The 11,103-nt window shown below is 36.8% G+C and overlaps 1 non-coding gene across 1 annotated transcript; it reads right to left on the bottom strand.

Moving 5' to 3' along the window:
* Positions 1–6,285: 6,285 nt before the first annotated feature.
* Positions 6,286–6,392, bottom strand: LOC121218827 (small nucleolar RNA R71). Its single transcript, XR_005915304.1, has one exon. It is a non-coding gene; the product is annotated as a small nucleolar RNA R71 (small nucleolar RNA).
* Between the last annotated feature and the right edge of the window lie 4,711 nt (positions 6,393–11,103).

Below are 11,103 nucleotides of genomic sequence, written 5' to 3'. Positions count from 1 at the left end.
GGTACTTTTAGTCCTCATGGGAACGATATTTTTGCTCACCGTAGCTATACTATTAATTGATAGGTGCACTTACCTTAGTCAAATTCTTAGTTAGTTCATGATGCATCAAGTTTTTGGCGCCGTTGTTGGGGACTAGAATATTAAGAAAACTTTATTTCTATTAATTTAGTTATTTTAATTTTAATGATTTTTGTTTTTAATTTAACTTTTACATTTTAATTTTTGTTTTGGTTGATTCTTACAGGTTCTTTTAGTTTATGACTAGAGGCATGCCATTCGAACCAATAGTTTTTGACAGTGAGATAGAAAGAACTACCCACAGAAATCTTAGAGAGGTTAAAGAAGCAAGGGAAGGTTAATAGGTTTTAATAAATGATTAAGAGAAAAATGATATTACTGTAGAGATGGATGATAATCAAAATAATCAGTAGCATCTTGCACCTTCTGTTCTTCTTACTATGTATATTATGGGAAGCCCACTCTGATTGGGCCTGAATCGAGTATCGCCAAACCGACTATTGCTACAAAAAAATTCTGAGATTAAACTAAACACAATTTAGATGGTGTAGCAATATGTTTAGTTTGATGGGTTGCAAGAAGAAGATTTGAATGCTCATTTGGCTAACTTTCTATAGATTTGTGACACATTTAAGATTAATTTCGTTATTGATGATACCATACACTTACAGTTGTTACCATTTTCTTTGAGTAAGGCAAAACAGTGGTTGAATTCACTTCTCCGGGGTTTTATCACGACTTGGGCTTAGATGACTAAGAACTTTCTACAATGGAGCTTGAGACATTATATGATGCATGGGAGAGATTTGGATCTTCCGAGAAGGTGCTCTTATCATAGGTTTCCTTTGTGGTTAAAAGTCTAAACTTTTTACAATGGTTTGAATCTTTTGGCTAGGAAGATAATTGATGCAGCAGCTGGCGGAACATTAAGTAATAAGTCACCCGAGGAAGCCTAAAAATTTATTGAGGAGATGATATTGAACAACTATCAATGGCAAGTCATGAGAAAAAAACTGATCAAGGCAGTCAGTGTTTTTAATATGGATGCAGTTGCTATGTTGGCAAGTCAAGTGGAAGCGCTAAGCAAAAAGATTGATGGTTTGAGTTGAAATAAATAGATGAATCCGTTAATGAAATGTGATGCGGCTAGAGCGGGGATACTCAATCCATGATATTTACCCTTCGGTTCTAGCATAGAGCATGAGCAAGTCAACTTTATGGGTAACAATTCTAGACCTCAAAATAACCCCTATAGCAATAATTATAATCTAGGATGTTGGAATCATCAAAATTTCTCTTGGGGTGTTCAAGGTAATCAAAAGACACAACCCCCTCAGGGTTTTCAACAACCTTATCAGCAAGAAAAGAAACCAAACCTCGAGGAGATGTTAACTAAATTTATGTCAGTGTTTGAAACTAGATTTCAGAACACTGAGACAGATCTAAAATATCAACAAGCATCGATTCAAGGGCTTAAAAATCAAATTGGACAGCTTGATAAACTTGTTTTGGAGAGACAAAAAGGTAGCTTACCTAGTAATACTGAAACCAACACAAAGAATCAAGTCCACGCAATCACTGTTCAAAGTGTGGAAGGGTTAGTTGAGCTTGAAAAGAAGATGAATCTAGAAGTTGTTGAGAAAAATAATGGGATTGAGGAAAGCAAGAAGGAGCATAAGCTAGTGGCTAGAGAATACAAACCACAAATTCCAAATCCGAAAAAAGTAAAGCAAGATTGCATGAATGAACAATATGGTAAATTGCTTAAACTTTTGAAAAAATTTCATATTAACTTGCCTTTTGGTGAAGCCCTTTCACAGATGCCAAAATATACAAAATTTTTAAAGGAGCTGTTAACAAATAAAAGGAAGTTAGGCAACTTGTCAACTGTGGAGCTCAATAAGGATTGTTTAGTCTTTCTCAAAAACAAACTACCCACCAAGCTTAAAGATCCAGAGAGTTTCACTATTCCTTATTTTATTGGTAGCTTAAAAGTAGAAAAAGCTTTGGCTAATTTGCGTGCTAGTATAAATCTTATGCCTTATAAAATGCTCAAACAACTTGGTCTCGGGGAACCAAAACCCGCTAGGATGAGTATTCAATTGGCTGGTAGATCAATTAAGTATCCTAAGGGTATCATTGAGGATGTACTTGTTAAAGTAGATAAATTTATATTCCATGTTTATTTCTTTATATTAGACATGGATGAGGATATTGAGGTACCTATGATCTTAGCCACTACTAAAACTGTTATTGATCTACGTAATGGTGAACATGTGTTGACAGTAGGTGATGAAGACGTCACTTTTCAAGCACGTAAAATTTGTGAGAAGTTCTAACGAGCGAGATGATACTCGTTATTCTAATAATTTTAGTAATCGTACGACTCAACATTCTTTGTAGCAAATCAATCATGAATATATGTTAAAACTGCATACTTTTCAATGTGATAAAAATCAATAAACGAGTGGAGAACTAATGGTACAGCTTGATGAATTAGATGAATGGTGACCAAAGGCTTATGAGAAACTGAGAATGTTCGAAGAAACAAAAAAGCAATTCCATGGTGTGTAAGTAAAGAAGACAAATCAAGTCAAAGTTAGAGACAAAGTGTTGCTAGACAAGTTAGATCCACGAATGTTCCCTGTAAGGGTCAAACGCATTTGTGGTACAGAACATTTTCCAATACGGTACAATAGAGGTAATACATCCTGAATATGAAATATTCAAGGTAAATGGTCATTGACTCAAATCTTATCTTAGTGGTGATATTAATAATGAGAGAGAGGAGCTACGACTCCAAAATTTGAGTTAACCATATACGTGAAAGGGAAAGTTGTGCTTAGACTCTAAATAAGAGTTTCTCGGGAGGCAACCCGTGTGTTGATTTTTATTTCTTTTAATTTTGAGGCATGCCAAGTATGTTATTAAAAAAATAAAATAATAATAAAAGGGTCCACACGGTCTTAGAAACACCACACAACCTGGCGACACAGCCGTGTGAGACACATAGACGTTTCCTAGGCTGTGTGAATACTGGAGCCAATTGTTTCCAATTTTATTTTAACTCACACGGTCACAGAGAGATACATGGACTTGTGACTCAGATGCCCATGTACATGGCCGTGGGAGAAGTGAACGAAAGGATCACACAGTTTAAAAGAGACTACACGGCCTGGACACACGGGCATGTCCAAGGCCATGTGGAGACTAAAGCTTATTTTTTCATGTTTCAAATTACACACAGGCTAAGGGGCTTTACACGGTGTCCAGACATAGTCGTGTGGCCCAACACGAGCCATATATATGATCATACCTTCTATTCAGGTCTAGGGTTTCAAAATTTTTGTTTCACTTTTGTGTTTTCCTAGCCGTCGTTCACATCCTCAAGCTTCATCCAACCCTTCACCGTCATTCTCCACTTCTTGTCATCGTTCTTTCCTCCCCTTATCCCTGTTCCCTTCCCTTTTCCCTCATCGCCACCACACACCACCGCCTTTAGTCGTACCAACCAAGATGATCACTCACAACTGCACCCCTCAACTTTTTTCTTTCCCCCATTCACAAGTTATTGCCATTCACCCTCCCCTTTTCAGCCATTGTTCCCCTAGATCTCTACCTCCATTGAACCATCCCAAACCTATATGCCACCACCAACCCTATTTTTTCCCTTCCTTTTTCTCCCCCTTTTCCTTTTCGTTAAAGAACACCTTCCCCCGTTCATTCCTCACTCGCTCGTCCTTGTTGTAGCCATCGTTTCTCGTCAGCCGTTTCACTATTTTACCCCAACACCACCGACCGTCCCCTCGTCGCTCCGTCATTGTCGTCTACCAACCCCCCACTGTTTGTCTACCGTATTTACTTTTTGTGTTTATTTTTTTATTATTTTTATTATATTATTATAATGATTTATTATTATTTTGTTTATTATTAATTTTAGTTTCTTATTATTCTACTATTAGTTTACATGAGATGTTTTTGGCTCATTAGTTTTAGTGTTACTCTTAGTCTTAGGATTATATTTTTCCTATACTAGTTTTAACATATTTAGTGAATTGGTGTTCACTGGGAAGTGAATTGAAGCATTTACGGTCCTTATCTCAACTTGATTATCTTTTATTTAATTTGTAATGTTGTTGAGTTATTTGGTTTTTGTCTGTTCTTTCATATACATAATGAACAACACTAGAGGTAAAACTAGGGTCGCCTTCCCCACCTCTAAAAGGTGGAAGACACCAAATGCCACCTCTTCCTCAGCCTCTACTACAGTCGCGAGAAATCCATGTCTTCAATTTCCTCCTAATAAATGCCAAAAGTAACATGTTTTAATTCCATTCTTAATGCATTTTCGGAAGATTATTTGATGTAAAATGGTGAATTTGATTCTTCTACTCTGTTAAATTCATGTTTCTTTACTTAAGAGAGCATTTGGGAGCAAAAGAAGTGAAAATTGAAAAATCGAAGCAAGTTTCAAAAGCCACACGGGCGGGGCTATTCCACACGGGTTAGACACACGGTTGTGTGGCCACATGGGCTACCACACGACCATGTGCCAGAATGTGTAGATTTCGTGACTTGCACTCCAAACATGTGGAAAAATGTAATTTTTAGGTTTTTTTGGGAATTCTAAGACCTATATATGACAAAGATAAGAAGAGAGGAGAAAGTCTTCAAAGAATATTCAAGAAAACAACTCGAAAAACACCATTCAAGCCGACACTGAAGCAGATTTCCACCAAGGTTGAAAATTTTCTTTTGATTTCTTTGAAGTTTATTATGAATTTCTTTATTTCTTGTGAATATTCTGTCTTTGAGATGTTTTTATTTGCGATTATGAACTAATTTTCTAAATACCTAGGGGAGTAACCCTATGATGAATTTTGTCTTTTGATTTTTAGTTTTACGCAATAAATACTTGGGTCTTGTTCTCAAATTTTTTTGTTTAATTCTTGGTTAAATATTTCTAGATTATTTATCCATGTTTAATATGCTTAAATCAGAGGAGGAAAAGTCCCTGTTTAAGAGTAAATCTAGCATAATTAAGTGGAGTTGTATGCAATCCTAGAAATAGGACGATTTAAATCTACCAGATTAGTGTCAAATCTAATAGGGGGATCCACCGATCAATTTGATGTGATAATAGGGGTTTTAATTAGAAAGAAATTTCAATTAATCAACCTAGAGTCAATTGCTCTTACTCTCGAAAGAGATATTAGCATAATTTAAGGATTTCTACGGATCGAGGTACTAAGTGAAGAAATTGCGTAATATAGATTGATAATGACAAATAAAGTTTAGGTGGATTCTTTCTTGGATATTGTCTTTATTCTTCTTTGTTAATCATTTATTTTCCTGATTTTTTCTTTGTCGTGTTCTTTAGTTAATAATTTTAGTTAATTTTAGTTTTACTCAATCTTTCCAATTTTTCGGTTAAATAATAGAAAGACGATAATTACTAGTACTTTTAGTCCTCGTGGGAATGATATGTTTATTACCGTAGCTATACTATTAATTGATAAGTGCACTTTCCTTTGTCAAATTTTTAGTTGGTTTCATGCACATCAAGTTTTTGGAGCCATTACCAGGGACTAAAATATTAGGAAAACTTTATTTCTATTAATTTAGCAATTTTTTATTTTAATATTTTTAATTTAATTTTTACATTCTAATTTTTCATTTGTTTGCTTATGAAAAGTTCTTTTGTTTTATGATTAGGGGAAACCCGTTGGATCTATTACTTTTTGATAGTGAGATTGAAAAAGCTGCTCCTAGAAATCGTAGATAGGCTAGAGAAGCAAGGAAAAATCAACAAAATATAGTAGACAATCAAAAGGAAAAGGATATTACTGTGGAGATAGGTGATAATAAAAATAATTAGTAGCTTCCAACACCTCTTGCTCAAGTATTATGTTTTATTATGCTATGCCCACTCTAATTGGGGCTGAATCAAGTATTATGAGAACTACCATTGCTGCAAACAATTTTGTGCTGAAGCCGAATACAATTCAAATGGTACAATAATATGTTCAGTTTGATGGTTTGTAAGAAGAAGATCTGAATACTCGTTTGGCTAACTTTCTAGAGATTTGTGACACAATTAAGTTCAATGGCGCTACTGATGACGCCATACGTTTACGGTTGTTCCCATTCTCTTTGAGGTGTAAGGCAAAAGAGTGGTTAAATTCATTGCCACGAGGTTCTATCACGAATTCGGATCAAATGAATGAGAAATTTCTTTTGAAGTACTTCCCATTGACTAAAATAGCTAAATTGAGGAATGATATCTCTTCTTTTGCTCAAATTGATTTGGAGACATTATATGATGCATGAGAGAGATTTAAATATCTTTTGACAATGTGCCATCATCATGGGTTACCTTTGTGGTTACAAGTTCAAACCTTTAACAATAGTTTGAATCCCTCAAGTAGGTCATTAATTGATGCAGCAGCTGGTGGAACATTGAATAATAAAACAGCCGAGGCAGCTCAAGAGTTTATTTAGGATATAGCACTGAATAACTATCAATGGCAAGTCATGAGAACAAAATCGATGAAAGCAGCCAGTGTTTTTAATCTAGATACAATTACTATGTTGTCAATTCAAGTGGAAGCACTAAATAAGAAAATTAATGGTTTCAATTTTTCTATGCAGGTGAATCTAGTAATGCAATACGATGCGAATGGAGCGAGGATGATCAATTTAGAATGTTTACCTTTCGGTCCTATCATGGAGCATGAGCAAGTCAATTTTATGGGTAACAATTCTAAACCTCAAAATAACCCCTATACCAATAACTATAATGCAGGTTAGAGGAACCATCCAAATTTCTCTTGAGGTGGTCAAGGAAATCAAAGGTCACAACCCCCTTCAAGTTTTCAGCAACTTTATCTACAAGAGAAGAAAACGAACCTTGAGGAGATGTTGGCTAAATTTATTTCGATGTCAAAAACTTGATTTCAAAACACCAAAACAAAAATGAAAAATTAGCAAGCATCGATTCATGGGCTTAAAATCAAATTGGATAGCTTGCCTAACTTGTTTTAGAAATACCGCAAGGTATCTAACCTAACAATACTGAAACTAACCCAAAGGATCAAGCCCATGTAATCACTATTCAAAGTGTGGAAGGGATAGTTGAGCCTGAACAGAAGCCAAATCTAGAAGTTATTGTGAAAAGTGATGAGGTTGAAGGAGATAAGAAAGAGCATAAGCCGGTAATTAGAGAATAAAAACATCGAATTCCATATCCAACAACATTGAAGAGAGACTGCACAAAAGAACAATTTGGTAAATTTCTTTAACTTCTAAAAAAATTGCATATTGACTTACCTTTTGTTGAAGCCTTTTCAAAGATGTCAAAGTATGTCAAATTTTTAAAGGAGTTTTTAACAAATAACAAGTTAGACAACTTGTCGGCTGTGGAGCTCAATGAAGTTTATTCGGCCATTCTCCAAAACAAACTACTTAAAAAACTTAAAGATCGAGGAAGTTTTACTATTCCTTTTCTCATTAGTAGTTTAAATTTTGAAAAAGGTTTGGCTGATTTGGGGGCTAGCATAAATGTTATGCCTTATAAAATGTTCAAACAACTTGATCTTGGGGAACCAAAACCCACTAGGATGAGTAATCAATTAGCTGATAGATCAATCAGATATCATAGGGGTATTATTGAGAATGTACTTGTAAAAGTAGAGAAATTTATATTCCTTGTTGATTTTGTTGTATTGGACATGAATGAGGATATTGAGGTACCTATAATTTTAGGTCGACCCTTTTTAGCCACTATTGGAACTATTATCGATGTGGCTAATGGTGAATTTTTGCTTAATGTAGGTGATGAGAAGATAACTCTTCAAGCACGTGATTTTATGAGAGTCCCTAGTGAGTGAGATGATACTAATTGTTCTGTTAATGTTGGTAATCATGTGGCTCAACGTTCTTTCCAGGAAATCCCTCATGAAAATTTGTTGGAACCATATTTTAGTCGAAGTGATAGAACTCGAGGGACAAGTGAAGAGCGAATGGTGTAGCTCGACGAGCTAGACGAATGGTGAACGAAGGTTGATGAGAAATTGAGAAAGAAAAAGGAAGTAACAAAGCAATGCCATGATGATCATGTAAAGAGAATGAACCAATTCGAAGTTGGGGACAAAGTGATATTAGACAAATCGGATCCACAAATTTTTCCTTCAGAGTTTAAGAGGATTCGACCCATGTGTGGTAAAAATCATACTTCCATACGGAACCATTGAGGTAACACACCCTGATAACAGCATATTCAAGATAAACAGTCATCACCTCAAACTTTATTTTGGTGGTAATATTGATAACGAGAGAGGAGCTTTGACTCCAAGATCCGCCTTAACCGTGAGCTTATAAAGGGAAGTTGAGCGTAGACTCTAAATAAGCGCTTCTCGGGAGGCAACCCAAGTGTTTTTATTTTTATTTATTTATCTTACTTGTATTTTTTTAAAATGAAAAAAAATTAAAAAGAAAAAGAAGGTCACACGGCCTGGACACACGAGCGTGTCTCAGGCCGTGTGTATATTGGAATGAGTTTTTTTAATTTTATTTTAAAATAGTGAGTTACACTGGCTATAGACACGGCATTGTGAGACACACGACCTATCACATGGGCGTGTGTGAGACCACATTCCCCAGACGGCCCCGCACATGGGCGTGTCTTAAGCCGTGTTAGTCCTGGGGCTACATTTTCTTAAATTTTGAAGTTTCACACAGCCTGAGAGTGCCCACATGGGTGTGTGGCACGACGTGTGGCCCAACACTGGCCAACACACAAACATTCCCTTTATTAAATTTTAGGATTTCATTTTTTTACATTTTTTTTACTTTTGTCCTTACACGTCATTCATTCCCATCCTAAAACCCTATCCCCCATTCTGCAACTACCCTCGCCGATCAGACCACCATGCAACTACAACCCTTCCCACGTAACAACAATAACTTCCCTTACTAGTCCGTCCACCATGCAACTCCATCGCACACCGTTGTTTCCTCCGCCGATCTACCCGTGAACCCTCTACCTTTCAATGATTCCCCTTCTCTCTTTTCCCCCTCAGTTCCTCGCATCGTCCAAGCCCACTTCAACCAACAGTGCCTCTCCCTCGCTCACTAGCTACCCGTTTCCAAACCCCTCCATCTCCCTTCCTCTTTTCTTTCATTGACCCATCCCTCCATCATTTCCTTCGTCATTCCGTCCTTTGCACTGTTGTTCAGCACCCACTCTCGCACGTACTCCTCACTATCTCCCTCGCTCGAGTAGCCTACCATCGTTGTCCACGTTCTAGATCTAATTCCGCCAAACCTTCCCCGTCCCTTTCCCTAAATTTTCCCTCGTTCATCCACTATTCGTCGCACCTCCACCCTTCTTCCGCCTTCTATTCTTTTTGCACCATTTCCGACTATTTTTTTTTCCGCCGACCAGTACCTCCGCAATGTGCGCCACCGCCATACACCTACGCAAACCCCCACCATTTGGCCCTTCCTTTTTCTTTTTGTTTATTATTATATTTCTTATTATTGTTATTATTATTATTACTTTTAGTTTTAGTTTTTTTTATTTATTGTTATCAGTACTATGAGTATAAGTAGTTTATATATATTATATTATATTATAGTCTTTTAGTTAGGTTTTATTCTATTTATTTATTTTATTATTTTTTACTATTAGAATGGTGTTTATTCTTGCATTATGTTACTTAGTATTATAATTGTTAGTTTTAGGTTGTTAGTTATCTTATCTCTGCTTGATTCTAATTAGTATTAGTTCTAGTTGATATTAGTAATAGACTTTAATTTTGGTTATGTGATTTAGCTTTCGTCATTGGTTGGATTGGTTGTTGTTCTGTTCTATTTTTTCATGTTGATTTGTCTATGTGTTATTTCATTTGTACTGATGTTGCATTATTTGATTTTTATATGTTCTTTCAAGTACATTAAGACTAATACCAGAGGTAAGACTAAGGTTGTCGTCCCCACTTCGAAAAAGCAGAAGACACCGGGGGTGACTTCGTCCTCTAAACCTCCTCTAGTTGCGAGACACCTATGTCTCCAATCATTTTCAGGTTGACATAAGGACCAATATCAACACCTTAGGAAGTGACCCTTGGGTTTAGGTCGTTGCATAGACTGGAAGGCATTAAAGGCGATCCACTTAGCTGATAGAGTGCGAGCACTAATAGATACAGCTCCATGGGACCAATTTTTCACCATTATCAAGACTACTTATTATGAGCTCACACTGGATTTTTGTTAGACATTTTCTCTACAACAAGTTATGTTGCAGTGGGATGAGCCACGCACTGTTTCCTTCAGACTCTACGGTGCGACGTGTTTCTTGAGTGTCTCAGGTTTTGGAACCGCAGTTGGCTTATATTTTGAGGAGTTCATGAGTGTTAAAGGGTTCCCCACATTATACTGGCACATCCATCAGTTACCTTCTCTTTGTTGGACTAACATTGTTGTGACTGCGACACCATACAACCCAAGTCAATCAAAGGTTACTTCTCTAACTCCGACACTGCGTTACATCAATGCCATCTTGGCGCACACTTTGATCGGTCGAGGGAGAGCACCAGTGTCATAGGTACATATGATTCTTACTTTCTTTGGAGCATGGCAATGTGACAAACCTTCAATCTTGCCTACTTCATCGCCCTCTCTTTTCGCCACTAGTTTGACCACAGTAGGAAAGGTCCTATCTATTTAGGCCCTTTTATGACTCGTCTAGCTAGGTATTTTGGCCTCATTGATACTTCGAAGCAGACATCGTCCTTTACACTAGTTGGGCAAATGATCCTGCAGAGATTATCGATTATGAGTCACATGACGATGAGCAAGCAACAACGTGGAATGGGTCCACGTCGGTACATATATCTCATTTCGACCTTCAGGATGAGAATAAGGAGTTTACCAACGATGATCCCCCTTACCATGCAGACCTACCTCGTTCTCTGCCTCAAAGTCACACTACCACTGCTCCTACTGTTACACTTGAGGACCTTTCCGAGTGGTTCGACCGATTTGAATCAGATTCGCCAGCACCTTCATATCTCTCATTTTGAT

Source organism: Gossypium hirsutum, chromosome D06 (assembly GCF_007990345.1).
Source record: "Gossypium hirsutum isolate 1008001.06 chromosome D06, Gossypium_hirsutum_v2.1, whole genome shotgun sequence".
Classification (NCBI taxonomy): Eukaryota; Viridiplantae; Streptophyta; class Magnoliopsida; order Malvales; family Malvaceae; genus Gossypium; species Gossypium hirsutum.
The sequence above is the reverse complement of the archived record's forward strand: the minus strand, read 5'-3'. Positions and strand labels throughout refer to the sequence as shown.